The sequence below is a fragment of the Megachile rotundata genome, chromosome 2, assembly GCF_050947335.1.
Source record: "Megachile rotundata isolate GNS110a chromosome 2, iyMegRotu1, whole genome shotgun sequence".
Lineage (NCBI taxonomy): Eukaryota > Metazoa > Arthropoda > Insecta > Hymenoptera > Megachilidae > Megachile > Megachile rotundata.
The window spans coordinates 7,166,399-7,181,247 of record NC_134984.1 but is presented as its reverse complement, the minus strand read 5'-3'; the positions used below and the strand labels follow the sequence as shown (position 1 = coordinate 7,181,247).

The 14,849-nt window shown below is 32.9% G+C and overlaps 1 protein-coding gene across 6 annotated transcripts in view; it reads right to left on the bottom strand.

The window, feature by feature from the left end:
- The window catches only part of Grd (GABA-gated ion channel), a 292,539-nt gene that overhangs the window by 257,059 nt on the left and 20,631 nt on the right, over positions 1-14,849 (bottom strand). Inside the window, exons 1-2 of one of the 6 annotated variants that reach the window (XM_076529175.1) lie at positions 3,871-3,997; positions 3,681-3,780 (exon numbers count right to left, since the gene is read on the bottom strand). The exons of 4 other annotated variants lie outside the window; for them this stretch is intronic. The gene's annotated coding sequence lies outside the window, so the exon portion shown is untranslated. Of the gene's footprint in view, positions 1-3,680; positions 4,003-14,849 lie in introns of those variants that run through there. One more of the 6 variants, XM_076529183.1, reaches the window with a different exon arrangement.

The window sequence follows — 14,849 nt, the reverse complement described above, 5'->3', positions numbered from 1 at the left end:
TTCAATCTTTGAGATCTTGAAAAGTTATAGTAGTGTACATAAAAGTAGCTGAAAGACCATACTTCTTTCAGCAGGTTATAAACATAGGTAATACAAAACGTATTATGTTGTAGGCATTTATTGGTTCCGTATTGTTTGTGTGACCCGTCAGTGATTATAGTTATTCATTGAAGTGTGGGCAGAGTGAATGGGGCTTGTAAGTAGTGTCATGTGTTAGTTGAAAAACGCATCATTACTGTGAAATGTGCGTTTAATTTTCAGTCAGTCTTATGTTATCCTTGAACATTTAAAACGTGTGTAATTTCCTTTGAAAATTTAACCCCTTGCCGTATTAGTTTGTCAGATGCGTCAGTCAGAAGGTACCTTAAACTGTGATACTATTAAAATCATTAAAAAAAGTCAAAATGTTCTGAACTATACAAATATTGTATAGGTTTTGTATTCAACGGTTTTTGACTATACAAATTATAACTGGCTCGTCAAAATATTGCAAGGGGTTCATTAAATGTTTAAAATATTGTTCTGTTAGTTAATGTCTATTGAGTTATAACTTTCTACAATGCACAATTTGAAATTGAATGTTTCAACAGAAATTGTTAAAATTAAGTGAAGTATGCATAATAGTACAGGGTACAATCAGAAACTTATATGGGTGAAACATACGATACTATACACGAAAGCGACATTTATCTGTGCGATCATATATCCATCTTCACTGGTTTTCATTGAGAAGAAACGAAAAAGCAAGGACTGCATCAAGATCGCACGAAAAAAGTTATTCATGCGCATCGAGTCTTACGAGGAAACCTAATGATTGACGCACAACAATGTTGATGAGACTTGGCGCAGTTATTTATCAAAACCACTTAAGAATACAACTGCAATTCATTGGTGTCCACTTTTTCTGTTGGGTTTATTTAACAGAAAATTTATCCCTATTTTCTACCAAAGTTATCGAGTCTATTTCATTGTAACGGGGAACGCTTGAGTGAAGAGGATGCAGCTGTACTCTTCTTCAAGCTGTTTGTTTTAAGTGCAAGTCCGATAGCATCTACAGGGTGTTACCTGTAACGCTACTCACGATTTTTCTCCCACTTGCAGCCGCCTTACGAAAAAATGTTTAGGACGATATTTGCAGGGTATAAAGTGCACGGTAAAACTTTACAATTACTACGTCACCTGAAAAAAAATATTCGGGACATGTTTTCAATGTATTTTTGCCTCCTGAATAGGAATATGATCATAAAAATCGGCGGTAAGGTATTAGTAAAAAGTTATAAAAATTGACATTTTTTGCAAATATTTTATAAAATATTAGAAATGTCAAAAAAAAAAATAACTTCCTTGGACGGTTGGACATTGGGCTACGCTACCGACCGTGCCGCCCGACCCCCCTCCGCGGGGAATTTATCCTGATTCAACTAGTTTTAATTATTTACTTCCTAATCGCGGAGCCGTCCCTCGGAGCGGGGCAGGCGGTAGGGTGCGCGCTTTAGCGAAAATCGACACTTTCGTCGTTCAATTGCAGCCTTACCGTTAAAATTACAAAAAAAATGTATCAGAACTTTCTTGTAGAGAATTTTCCATTCTACATTTTTTGTTGGAAACATTTTTTCATCAGATGAGAATTTTTCAAAATAAATACAAAAAACTCTAAGAAATCACGATTTTCTGCTGTTTTTCCAAAATAACAGCTCAGATATGTCCGACCGCCGATTTTTATGATCATATACCTATTCAGGAGGCAAAAATACATCGAAAACATGTCCCGAATATTTTTTTTGAGGTGACGTAGTAATTGTAAAGTTTTACCAAGTGCACAATAGATATTAGTAAAGCAAATTTTTAAAACAGCTTGTTTTCCTGACAAAGTCAAGGTCACCTTGGATTTCTTAAATAGAATTGGAATAGAAGTTCAACAATGAATTTCCATCAAAATATATTAAACAAGATTCGTGCATTTTTTACGTAGAATATGATTGCGGAATAAAATATATAGATTTATGATACAAGACCTTGAAATAAACACGAAGACGCTCTTGAATGAAAAAATGAATAATGCCATTTGACTCTGCATTCGAAATACTGAAGGAAGTGTCAGTTTGTGTTTCCTAAATCAAAGATTTTCAAGATTTTTCACATCAACTTAAACGGGAACTGTATATTACCGCTTGCTACAAACGAACTAAATCGAAGCTGTAGAGTGCTATAGCGTTACTACTATTATCTTTATGAAGAAAATATAAGCATAACATTAACAATTCATGAACACTTAATGCATATCGAAGAACTCCCTGAAGTCATTCTGCACCATAGAGATGAAACGAAGTAAAAGTCAAAATTCTTTTAGGAATTGGCACCGTTCCATTGGATTTTCGATTTTTGGAAAAAAATTTTTTTATGAATGCTCATTGTATAATTTGTACACGAAACTTAATTCTGTTATGTTATAATATTTCAAAATGATAACAATAATAGTTACTATTTATATAAACGGTCTAAATACCCTCTGTATAAGATTAAACTATGTCTTACAGAAAATGTCTGCATACTTCTGAACGGTAGGTAAGACGCTTGACTATACCATGACGATTCAAAAGAAACGAAATCTGTGACAAAACCTACTGTGGCGAAAATAACCCGACTTTCTTCACGCTTTTTGATAGTGCCTCGACGTTATCGTGATGCCTGTGCGGCTTTTGTACTTTCACGATAGCTGCTACACCAACTAAAGGCGATAGAATATGTTCGAAATCAACCGGAAAAACTTTCTCGCGTTCTTTCTTTCGCAGGCTACAGAACAGTTTGTAGTGATTTTTCGGTTCAAAATTGTTAGGATTTTATGACGACTTTCTTTTCGTTTACCACTCTCTTAGGTGTAGCAAAATATTAGTTAGGAATTCTTTTAACAGGCACATAAACTTGAAACTAAAAATATCTAATTTAACAAATAATTAAAAAAAGATACAAAAATGAACATAACTTTATATGAAAAAATATATAGAACTAATAAACTTAACTTGAAATTAAAAGTGAAGTATACAACCAAATAGACATTCAAATTAAGTTCTTACTTCAATGAGAGTCAACAGAGATTTCAAGAAAAACGTCTTAATAAATTTTGTGATATATACGTAAGAGATTCATGCGGGGTATTTGATCGGTTAGATGCTCTTATTTAGTATGAGGTGACAAAACTTCTCTATTGTAAGAATTTAAGGATTCATCAAAAACTTTGTAATATTTTTCTATATCAAAATTTAAAAGAATACATAAAAAATTTTAACGTAAGCGAAACAAAGTTAGTCATTTAGCATAAGGCTAAGGAAATCATTGATAAATGTACAGAATAAAGGAACCACTTACAATTTTGATAACCTTGAAATATGATATTGAAGACATAATTCTTAATAACTTTTTCCTATACATATTGTGTTTGGATTTATTTTTTATAGACATTTATAAAATTATGGAAATCATAATTTGTTATCACAACGTGATTCTTATGATCGTATCTACAATGCGCAAACTCATACCATGTCAAGAAAATGCAATTATAACATTACCATAACAGAAGCAGGCATAATAATATTGACTTAGAATATATATGAGCTGTCATCTTTAAAAGTCGTGTAAGTGCATTTATTCATACACTAAAATGTTATGAAATTCCGAATTACCTTTTCTAATACAGCAGAGGCGAAAGGCACATGGCAATCCAACGACGACCACCACTATGGTGACGAGACCTGATGTAGGGACGGCAAGGCCATAAAACCCCTTCAGGTTTTTGTGGGATGAAATAAATCGTTGTTAACAGTTTAACAATAACAAATAACAATTTACCGATAACAGGTTTAATGCACGTACGTTCACTAAGGAGACACAATACCGAATGCCACAAGGCCCACGCCCGTTGCCACGCATACCCCTATAAAACAAATGCACATCGTCCTGGCGTAACGGTTTTTAGGAAAACTATTAGCTCAAAAGAACGTCGCATGACCGTTACCCATGGAAAAATACAGAAACGTGACAAAGTACAGTGTTCATTCTATATACGCAAAAATGTCCTCCCCACTACTGGGGTGAAGACCCCTCAAGACGCACGAAGTTCGCTCGCCGAGAAATGTAACGTGATCCCGGCCTTAGTGGATCCATGAGATAATATCAATGCAACTATAAAACTTTTTTATATTTGACTTTTTCGTTATAAAACTTTTACCAATTAATTCTTGATATTTTTCCGATTAAAATGAGACCAAACACGATATAATTTGGACTATATTTACTGGTTTAATTGACGATAAAAGTTTCTCACGTCGAAGAGGATAGCGAGTCAAAAAGAAAGAGACGCTACGATCGTGGCAGTCGGCAAAGATCAAAAGTCTGTTCGATTGTTTGCAATACTTGAGCATTGCTAATTTTTTTATTTTTCATTCATTTTTTTATATAACTTTTTCCATCATATTTGTGACATTTTTCTGACTAAAATGAGACCAAACACGACGTAATTTGAGTTATATTTACTTGCAATATCTTATTAGAGTAAAATCATCGATGTACGTGTAACACTTGAAATTACAAGTAAATATGTCCCGAAGTATATCGTGTTTGGTCTCATTTTAATCGGAAAAATGTCAAGAATTAATTGGTAAAAGTTTGGTAACGAAAAAGTCAAAAATAAAAAAGTTCTATTCTTGCATTAGGAGTGTCCTTCTAGTAGGTCACTGTTTGTTTACGTTCGGTCTCCTTCGCTCGAAATGTAGCACCTTTACGACATAAGCAAACGGGGACCGTGATTTTTTTTCTCTTCTGTCCTTTTCTACGTTCGGCAAAACATCAATCAATGTAGAACCTGTACGATATACGCAAAACCTTTAGACCCATAAGATTTGCGTATATAGAATATTCACTGCATTTCGGTACGCTACACCCCCAAGTTCTGCGGACTAGGAAACCTCCCGGAGCGGGAGGAGGACATTCTATAAATGAGCGTTTCTATCGAACGTTTCGGCAATTTTCACCCATGTCTTATAAAAATATTTAAGAATTTACATTTCACTCAATTTAAACATATTGGCAAACATTCAGAGTACGTTTTGAAGACTACAGACATGTTAAATTTTATTATGCATTAACAATTAAAAAACGTCTTAAAGAAAAAGTTCAATCTGTCAGCTACAAAGGGACTCATACCACTTTCAATAATAACGTATTGCGACAAGCATAAACAATAGTAATCTTCAATTTATATTTTCAATTTAAATTGGATTTTATGACCAGCAGTTATATTCCGGAATTTTTTCTTTCCACCCGCCAACTTTGAATTTTCTCTACACTTTTTTCGCAACTTAAATGACTAATTCAACAATGAAAAAAACAAATAATCAATCTGTTCACATTTTCCAGTATTATAAAACTAATTTTCAACATCAGAATAATCATTTCAAAATAGTCCAATCCCTTAAAAATAAAACAAAAAATATGTTGGACAAAAAAGTTTTTGAGGTAAAAATTTCTGAACCCTGTTTTCGCCAAAATGGAAAAAAATTTAGAAAGCATGTTATTTATTAATAAATTCGATACTGGCAAAATGATGATCTAATCCCTCAGTTTCACATACGTTACAACACTATTAAAACAAAATCGTCAATAGCGACGACAAAAAGTGATCGATTCGGTGTGAATTAGTTATTATAAAAAGGACCATTCAATACAATCTAATGTTTTTCACGTAACTATTATGGAGTACTAATGTTAATGATAAGGATTATTATGTACTATTAGGTATAACGAACGATTCGTGTAAAGTTCAGTTGAAAAGACTGGCCAGACACGTCGCCAACGAGCTACAAGCGCTTTTTACGATTTTTGTGCAATTGAAAAACAACGTTGAAACGAGACAGTTGCAAATAGATAGCCGAATAAATACCTCAGATAGAGGGTTACTGTATATGTAGTCGATAAAATTGAGTTTGTTTAATTAATAACTTTTGCGCTCGTTCTGTTTTTAAATTAAACTTAGTTAATTCGTTGAAATTTTCGGTTTCCGATCTTCAAATAAAAGTCACTATGTTTCTACTCTTTAAATAAAATCTGTAACTACTTGTGTAATACTCATAATCGCGTCTCTGATTTCCTACATTATGCTACGAAATTTATTAAACTTGAAAAGCTTCTACTAAAATATAATTTACTAATCCTATAGGTATTCAGGAGATTCTTATATCATTCTAAAAACAACTAGCTTCGGACGAAGCACAGCATTTTTTGCTATAAGTTGTTTAAATGAAGACAACTTTAAAAACAGATAAAATAAAAACAATAAAATTTGACTATATCTAAGAAATGGAAGGTAAAAGTTGACCGAACAAGGAACAAAAAGGGAAGTTTAACCGGGAAACATGACAGTACGAAAACCCTCTCTGTCTCATAAATCTAGAAGCTTCAGGAAAAAGAAATTTGAAATAGAGTCATCAAGTGAAAGCGGAGAAAGCATCTCCCCTATGTTTCAACAGATGATGAGGATTGCGAAGATTACGATGTGGCCTGTATTTTCTGTGGCAAGCAATTTTCGAGCAATGTCAGGGGAGAAAAATGGGTTATATGCACTGGGTGCTTTATGTGGTGTCATGGATTGTGTACAGTCAAATGCAAATTTGGCTTTCCTAGGAAAATTTAGAAAGAGTATATAGCCGGCTAAGAGGATCAAAAGTGCGTTTAGACCAAATTAACCAATGAACATATCAATTTGAAAAGAAATCATTTCTGCCAACTATCAAGCCGCTATCCCCTCCTACTTGAAGGGTAGTTACAGCAATTTATAGTTTTACATTTTTTGTTGTGGAAAATTAAAAACAAAATCAGAGATAATCTGTTCTATGATAATACGTATTTGTGAATTTTTTCAAAACTTTTAACCCCAAAATAAATTTTTTAAAAATTCTAAAAGTTTAAAAATATTTTTTTTAATGGAAATTATCAAATAACGTTTATATTTTTACAATAGAAGTGCCTTGTCATGAGTATTAATCTGTAGTTTTCTCACATTTTTTAAAGTGGTGGAGGACAATTCAAACTAAAAATTGCGTTTCGCCCCGCAGCTACCCTTCAGGTAGGGGAAGCGGCTTCATACTTGACGAAAATGACTTCTTTTCAAATTGATATGTCGACGAGCGTATGAATAATCTGCCTGACGTCCCTGCGTTAGTTTAGTTATTTAAGAATGCGTGATGCGAATGAAAAGGGTAAATGAATATGACTGTATTTAAACGAATGCGAGAGTATTTCTGATTGGACTTTTTAATGAATTATTCAAATGTCCCGCGGGTGGTAGAGGAATGTCCGAGAAATAGGACTATATTGATGAAAGATGAGTTTAAAGTGAAAGCGAATCAGTAAAAAAGAACAATGATTACGAAAGCGAATGCAACATCGTGCAGGAGGGTGTGAAGCAGTCTGTCTGAATTCGTGGTCAGAAGCCCAAAGGTCTGTAGGTCACACATTGAAATAAAGTCCGAATTGAACAGATTGAACGTTGATTTGTTTTCAATCCTTCCTAACCCACATATCGAATACCGGTTATTACTATGTTTCCATTCGCAATAACTGTTTTAAGAACTGAAACCGATTTCGTAAGCGTTTTCAACCTCTTGTCAGAATTCAGACTTTTAGAAAATAATATTGGCCCTAAACAAAAAGAGGACTGTTTCTATACACGCATTTTTTTAACGTTACACAGTTTCTGTGAAAATCAGTTTTAAAAATTGGTGAAATATATGCATATGATCGAGTATCAGTGGACTATCATGGCAGAAATAATTCGTATCGAAATGGTGCGATTAACAAAATGGCGTTGATTACTCACAAAGCAAGGTCTTGAAATCATCGATTTAGTTCGAACTTAGTGTATTGATATGTCGACTGTTGATTATGGAAATACAGTATCATTATATGGGCAAATTTTCAATAGTTTTTAAATATTTGTAATTATGGGTTTTGAGTTACAATAAATAGTTAAAACGCAAAAACTATTAAAAACAGTTAAAGTGTAGCGATAGCATATTGCTATCACGCTGTTTCGATTTCTTGTGGATGAAAAATTTTTGTTACTGATCTAACTTTTCTTATTTATCTCACTATTGTGCTATCACTTATCACTCCTTCATATAATATAATACAGCTTGATATAATATTATTTATTGTGATCTATTATTGCATTTTCATATAAAAATGCATATTTAATATTAACTCTCGTTGCATAAGAGAACTCAAATATGAAACTTACTATTAACATATGTATTGTGGCACCTACACCTACGCACGCAACACGTAATTTCTATGGTATAATCTATTATTTTCAAGCATGATGAATATTTATTACTTATCACTTTAGTATATTATATGTATATATTAATGATTATACAGATTATGATAACCATTTTATGTAAAACTGAATGCATTAAATAGAATTAATAATGGTACTAGAGTAGAATAAATAAATAAAAAAAAATTTAATTGATACAAGAAATTGTTATCCACAAGCAATGAAACCCTGGATCAACAGTGTTCTACTCCCGATACTTGTTATTCTTAAAATTCTAACTATTTATGGTAGGCAATTAAAATCTTGCAATTATAAATATGTAAACGTTATTGAATATCCAGCCCATGTAATACTATATATATACATCCATTAATAAAACATTCAAATCGAGTAGTATATGAATTGCGAGATAAATCAATAAGCTCAAGATTTCGCATTGTTTGAGAGTTCTAAGCTGGGGGTTCTTGAACACTTTATGTTCTCTATAAATACTATTCGATAACAAACAAATTTGTATTTTCAACTTTTGAACCGCGGCCACGTTTGCGGTAATGCTCATTTGAAAAGTAGAATTTTGTATACCTTATATAGTTATGTATAAGTTATGCTTCCTTCAAGAAAAGGGAAGTAAAAATTAAAAAAAGATGTAACTCGGTCCATATTTGTCCTTATCCTTTACATAAATATAACAGTGTCCAAATGGTAACAAATGAACTATGGTCATAGTCCTTTTATTTTCCTATAGCATTAAGCTTTTGAAAATACGAATCTCCGTAGAACTATTAGATTCTGCTGTTCTTTCCTTTATATTAAATGCAACTTCGAAAGTTATGCGGAGTTATTTGTTCGTTCTCGAACACGAACAAAACACTGTCAAACACGCTAATTAATTATGTATCCGTCTTATTTAAATAGATATACTTCATATTAGAAATTACAGAATTTCCAAACTTGCAAAGTTCCGCGATCTCAAAGTTTCACATTCTCAAAATATCGATTTTCAGAGTTCCATAAATATTGTGGAGTGTGGAATTATTTGTAAATAGTTGTGAATATTGTGTTTGAGAGAATCGATTGTAAATAGTTGTGAATGTTTGTTCGAGAGTTATCGATATGTTTAAAAATTGATAGCGAGACAAAGAAGCGCAGAGAAAAAAAAAACGGCAATCTCTGGGCGAATTTCAGAGGCGAAAGACGTTTCGAGAAAGTGGTCGAGAACGAATAGAAATACGAGAAAGTGGTCGAGAACCATTAGAAATAGCGTTTGAGTGTATTAATTTCGTTAAAAAACAGTTAACCAAAAGTTTGTTGTTATCCGTGTTAGTTTTGTTTGTTAAAAATAAATTGTTTTGTGTGTTTTGTTAAAACCTTTGATTTAATTCCCACAATATTTATATGCCCAAATTTCGGATTTTTAAATTAGAGAACTTCCAAGTACCGAAAACTCTGTAACGGACAGTCACCGCAAAAGTTTTTGTTCCTGGCTATGGAAATTTCCACGTGCAACCGTTACATGATGCTCTTTTGTCAAGTAACTTTCCACAAAACAGTTATTCTAGAAACGATGTTAAATTATCCCGAGGGGGAATATGTTACGACAGGCACAGGCCACGAAGAATTCGGTTTTCGGCGTCTCAAGTGAACGTTCGTGGTACAGCATGTGTTAGTTGTGATAAATAAATTATTGTTCGGGCTAATGACCATAGCAGTCGACGCCCACAATAATAAACAACAACAATTATTGTTATTTATTCAAATCACAGCGAGAAACTTCATTCATGCTCACGTAAATCTAGAACTCAAATAGCCCAATTTTCAAACATTACGTATATATTGTGCGAACAGCTACAATATATACGTAATATATATGTATAGATATATTAATAATAAAACGGATAGGAAGGATAACACGTCACTCAATAAGTCCCCGGTCTGACACATATATGGCGATACTAGTGACAGACCCACGTTATTTTCGAATAATACTAACCTTCAAACAGTACGTGTCAAAATTTCAGGGTATTCGGACCAATAGTTTAGAAATTACAGTCATTTTAGTACCCCCAGTTTCGTAATTTTGAAGACAATGGATAGAAAGGAATTTCGTGTGTTGATTAAACACTGTTTTTTAATCGGAAAAAATACTGTTGAAGCCAAAAAGTGACTTCATAAGCATTATAGGGACTCTAAACCAGGGAAATCAACTATCATTGACTGGTATGCTGAATTTAAACGCGGTCATACAAGCACCGATGATGCTGAACACTCTGGTTGCCCAAAATCAGCAGTCGTTCCGGAAAACAAAAAAAATGTCCACAAAATAGTTTTAAAGGGCCGTAAACTAAAGTTGTATGAGATAGCTGATGCCTTGAAGATATCAGAAGATAGTGTCTTCACAATTTTGCATGAAAATTTGGGCATGTGCAAATTGCTTTCAAAGTGGGTGCCGCGTTTGCTGTTTCACGAAGGCAATGCGCCGTGTCACAAGTCGATGAACACGACGCGACGGTTCAATTGAATGAATTACGTTTTGAATTGTTTCCCCACATACTGTACTCCCCAGATTTGGACCCCAGCGACTACTGGCTCTTTGCAGATATGAAAAGAATGCTCTAGGGAAAGAAATTTGGCTCAAATGAAGAAGTGATTGCGGAAACTGAAGCTTATTTTGGGGGCAAAGACAAGGGAATTGAAAAGTTAGAGGTGCATTGGAATCAATGGATCACATTGGAAAGAATGTATATTGATGATTAAAGTGGAATTTCTAAAAAAAAATTTGTTTTTCTTAGTTACACCGGAGACTTATTGAGTGACGTGTTAGATTTCCAAGAATTGATCTATAATATTGATTCCAATTGTTTTTAATATCTTACTTTATACTACAATGACATCGCCGATACTGGCGACGTGAATGTGATAAGTGATACAGTAGTGAATCAATTAAATCAATCAATATCTTTTTCATCATTTGTCTTTTGCGATTTGGTTACGAGGTAACGAAATATAATTTAAAAGAGGAAGGAGTCGATATTGAACTTTTGAGTTGTGCAAATCGTGGAATTTGTTAATTCGTTAAAACATAGTTAACACAATGACTGCCGTGGGGGTCACCGGTAACCGGCACTCGACTTGGCTACAGCGCCGTTGAGCCCATCGGTGACCGGCGACATGACTAATAGTAAAAATATATAAATGGAGTGAATATTGATACTGATCAAATTTTAAATAATACCATTGATACTATAATGGTTTGATAACCTCCAACACGAAAAATCTTCTAGCACCGGTTATTACTCTTTTTTAAGTGAATACAGAAAAAAGCAATAGACAACAAAACATGCTATATAATACATTCCGGTTTATATAACCTTATCCTTTATATAGGTTTACCAATATACCCGATAAATGCAATTGTACTAACCGATCCCTTTTATTGTTCTGTTTATGAGGAACCTAAATCAAGGTCATCGAAATATTTTGAATTTTATGTTAGAGACGTATTTTATTACAATAGGTGTTCATCATTGAACTATGTTAAAAAAGAATAACTGCATGTCCGCTATAGAATGTGTACGAGTCAGTCGAAGCGGCAATCTTTGATAATATGCGGCACACGAACTGTGTTTCGCTATTTGCAGCTGTTATATATTTAGATTTGGACGGTGTTTATTAAAGATGTTTTAAAGTTAAAAAATTTATTATAAAGTACGACAATGGAGCCTTCCGTTTATAATAATTAGAAATTGAACGGACTGTGAACATTTTCCAATGTTTTCTTTTTTTACATTCCTCTTCAGATATTTCAGCCGATTTGCACTGACATTCGAAAGATACATTTTAATACGTTCCTTTGTTATCTTATTAACGAGTTTGTTTTCAATTTTCATTTTAATTAATGAGCAATAATAAATCTATATGTATAAGATCTGACTACATACATACATCGGTAAGAAATTACTGTTTTGTTACTCTACATTCGTATGTGTTAAACAATGAGATTGATTTACCAGAAATCCGCAGGATTACTCGAAACAAAATTTATTTGAATAAGATTGCATTCATTACTCGAAGGAATTCACCAGAAAACAAATATAATATGAGCCGACAATGGACTTACATCTACAAATGGATATTTGTTAAGAGACATTCAAATTTGTAATTTGCCTACAGGCATACTTCTACGGAGAGCGCACAGAATGTTCAAAGATAACCCACAGACAAGAATGAAACGCAAAACCAGAATTAGTTTGAGAATAAATCTTGAAGTGTCATTTGTCTTCAGGCGCGTCCACACTTCCGCAGACGCGTATTTGTGGATAATGTATAAACAATCAACATACGTTGTTCGCAAACAATTTACAGGCATCGTAAAATAAAATACAAGTCTGAGATGTTCAAAGATAAATTTTTCCTGATTTGCTATTATTTCTTAAAACGAAAAACAAAAGCGTCTACTGAACACCAATAATAGGGTAATTCTTCTGACTTTGCACATTGTGACAATAATTAAAAAATAGTTCTTCACATATTTGTAAATAGAAATCTCTAAAGTATAGTTTAGAGAACCATTCCAATCCACTACACGCGTGTTCTGAGTCTTATATGCATCGAATTAGAAATATTCGAAGTAATCAGAAGATTATAAGTGATGTGTTGAGTTTCAGAATTAATCACTAATTAAGTGTTTCAAGGATCGTCGAGATCCCGTGAACGTTTGGGATACTGCTGGCTTGTAGAGAAGATAAGGCTCATCAAGGCAGGGTTGACAGAAATGGTAACATGAGTAGAAGAATCTCCGCTTTCCGACTTCCACGAGGCCAAACTCATGAACGGCTTTATTTTAACTGTTTCAAGCTTATCAAGAGGTTAAAGACTTTCAAGATTTTCATATTTCCAAGACTTTCTGAACTTTCAGAACACTTCAAGATACTTCAGAACTTTCAAGGTTTTTAAGGTTTAAGTAGGATTTGAAGCTGAAGTAATTGAATTCTGTTCACCAAAGCAATGAGCTACCGCTTCATCGTACCCTTCTTTCTGACATAGATTTTGATCAAAGTAAATCGCACGCTGCAATAAAATTACCCAAAAGATACGCCCAATTGGAACAAATTTAACTGAATTTTGATTTACAAGATTCAACATTAACCTTATAAGCAGATATACTATTAACAAATTTAAGAAGTTAAAAATTTTAGGACAATTATTGCTAATATTCTTTTAATACTTATTCAATTAGCAAATTAATAACTATGTTATTCAAATAATTATTGAATATTTTATAATATTTCTATACATTTTTACTGCAATTTCGGTCAAAAAAATATTGAAGTATTTAATTTTTGTTAACAGACGTACGCAATTGAAAATATACTTTCCTCAGAAATTATAACTCGAAATTTAAAAATTGTGAATTTAACATTATACAATGATGTCTACGCCGAAACTACTTTTAAGATTTACAAGTCTTCTCATTGTCCCCATTATCGTGGACTGCTATCACTGGAAACTCAGCTATACACACTATCCGCCACAAAAATATTCGTTCACCTATACACCCAGTATACCTGATACTTGTAAGTAAAAGTAGGAAAATATGTAAATAGCATTTTGTATGTCAGCGGTTACAATTGATAATTATCATATCCTTGATGATACCATAGATTATTGGGTGTATTTGAATCTATTAAAGGATCACTTACTTCGATGTACCGAGAAATTAGGAATAAAAAAGAACTATATGCTTGATCCAAAGCATAACATTAGAAGATGCATATTATCAGCACACATTATTTAGAAGCAGCACTCCAGTCATTGAATATAAACGCTATTGATTTATACAAGAATGGAGAAACTCTTGCAAAAATATATTCTATAAAAATTTAGTAAAAATTAATGTTTCCATAGAATTTTACCATTAAATGTATTTCCTTGTTAATTTGAATAAATTATGTTTGAAACAGCTTTTGTAAAAATACCGCCACAGGAGAACGGATCTCTCGCCATGTGTAAGTTGTGGAATGAAAAATCAAAAAATTTAGAATCTGTATACAATTGACTTTGGAAGTACGTACGGGTTTTTTGATTAATCAATTTTTGTAGAAGTTATGCGTTTTTTAAGAAATGAATAGATTTTCCGCATGAAAAATGAACATTGAATTGTTTATAAAAAAAATTTGCATTCAATCAAAAAACGGCTACGTACTTCCAAAGACAATATTGTTGTGAAGCTACTGTAAAAATTTCAATTCAATCCATGCAATAGTCACCGACAAATCGATCCTCCCAGTATAAAGAAAGTGATTTCAAGAAAAACGCATTTAAAGTTTTATGTACATTTTAATGATTGAATGTTCTGTTCACCTCTAATCTGCAATGCCTGCACCATACATTTAGCTATCCAAATTAATGTTTGCTACCTCCTCTACCTTTCTGAATACTTCCATTTTTGTTTTGTAGGTAACAAGTAAACTTATTATTTTAAATAATAAATGTAATATAAAAGAAACGAATCGCAGCATGC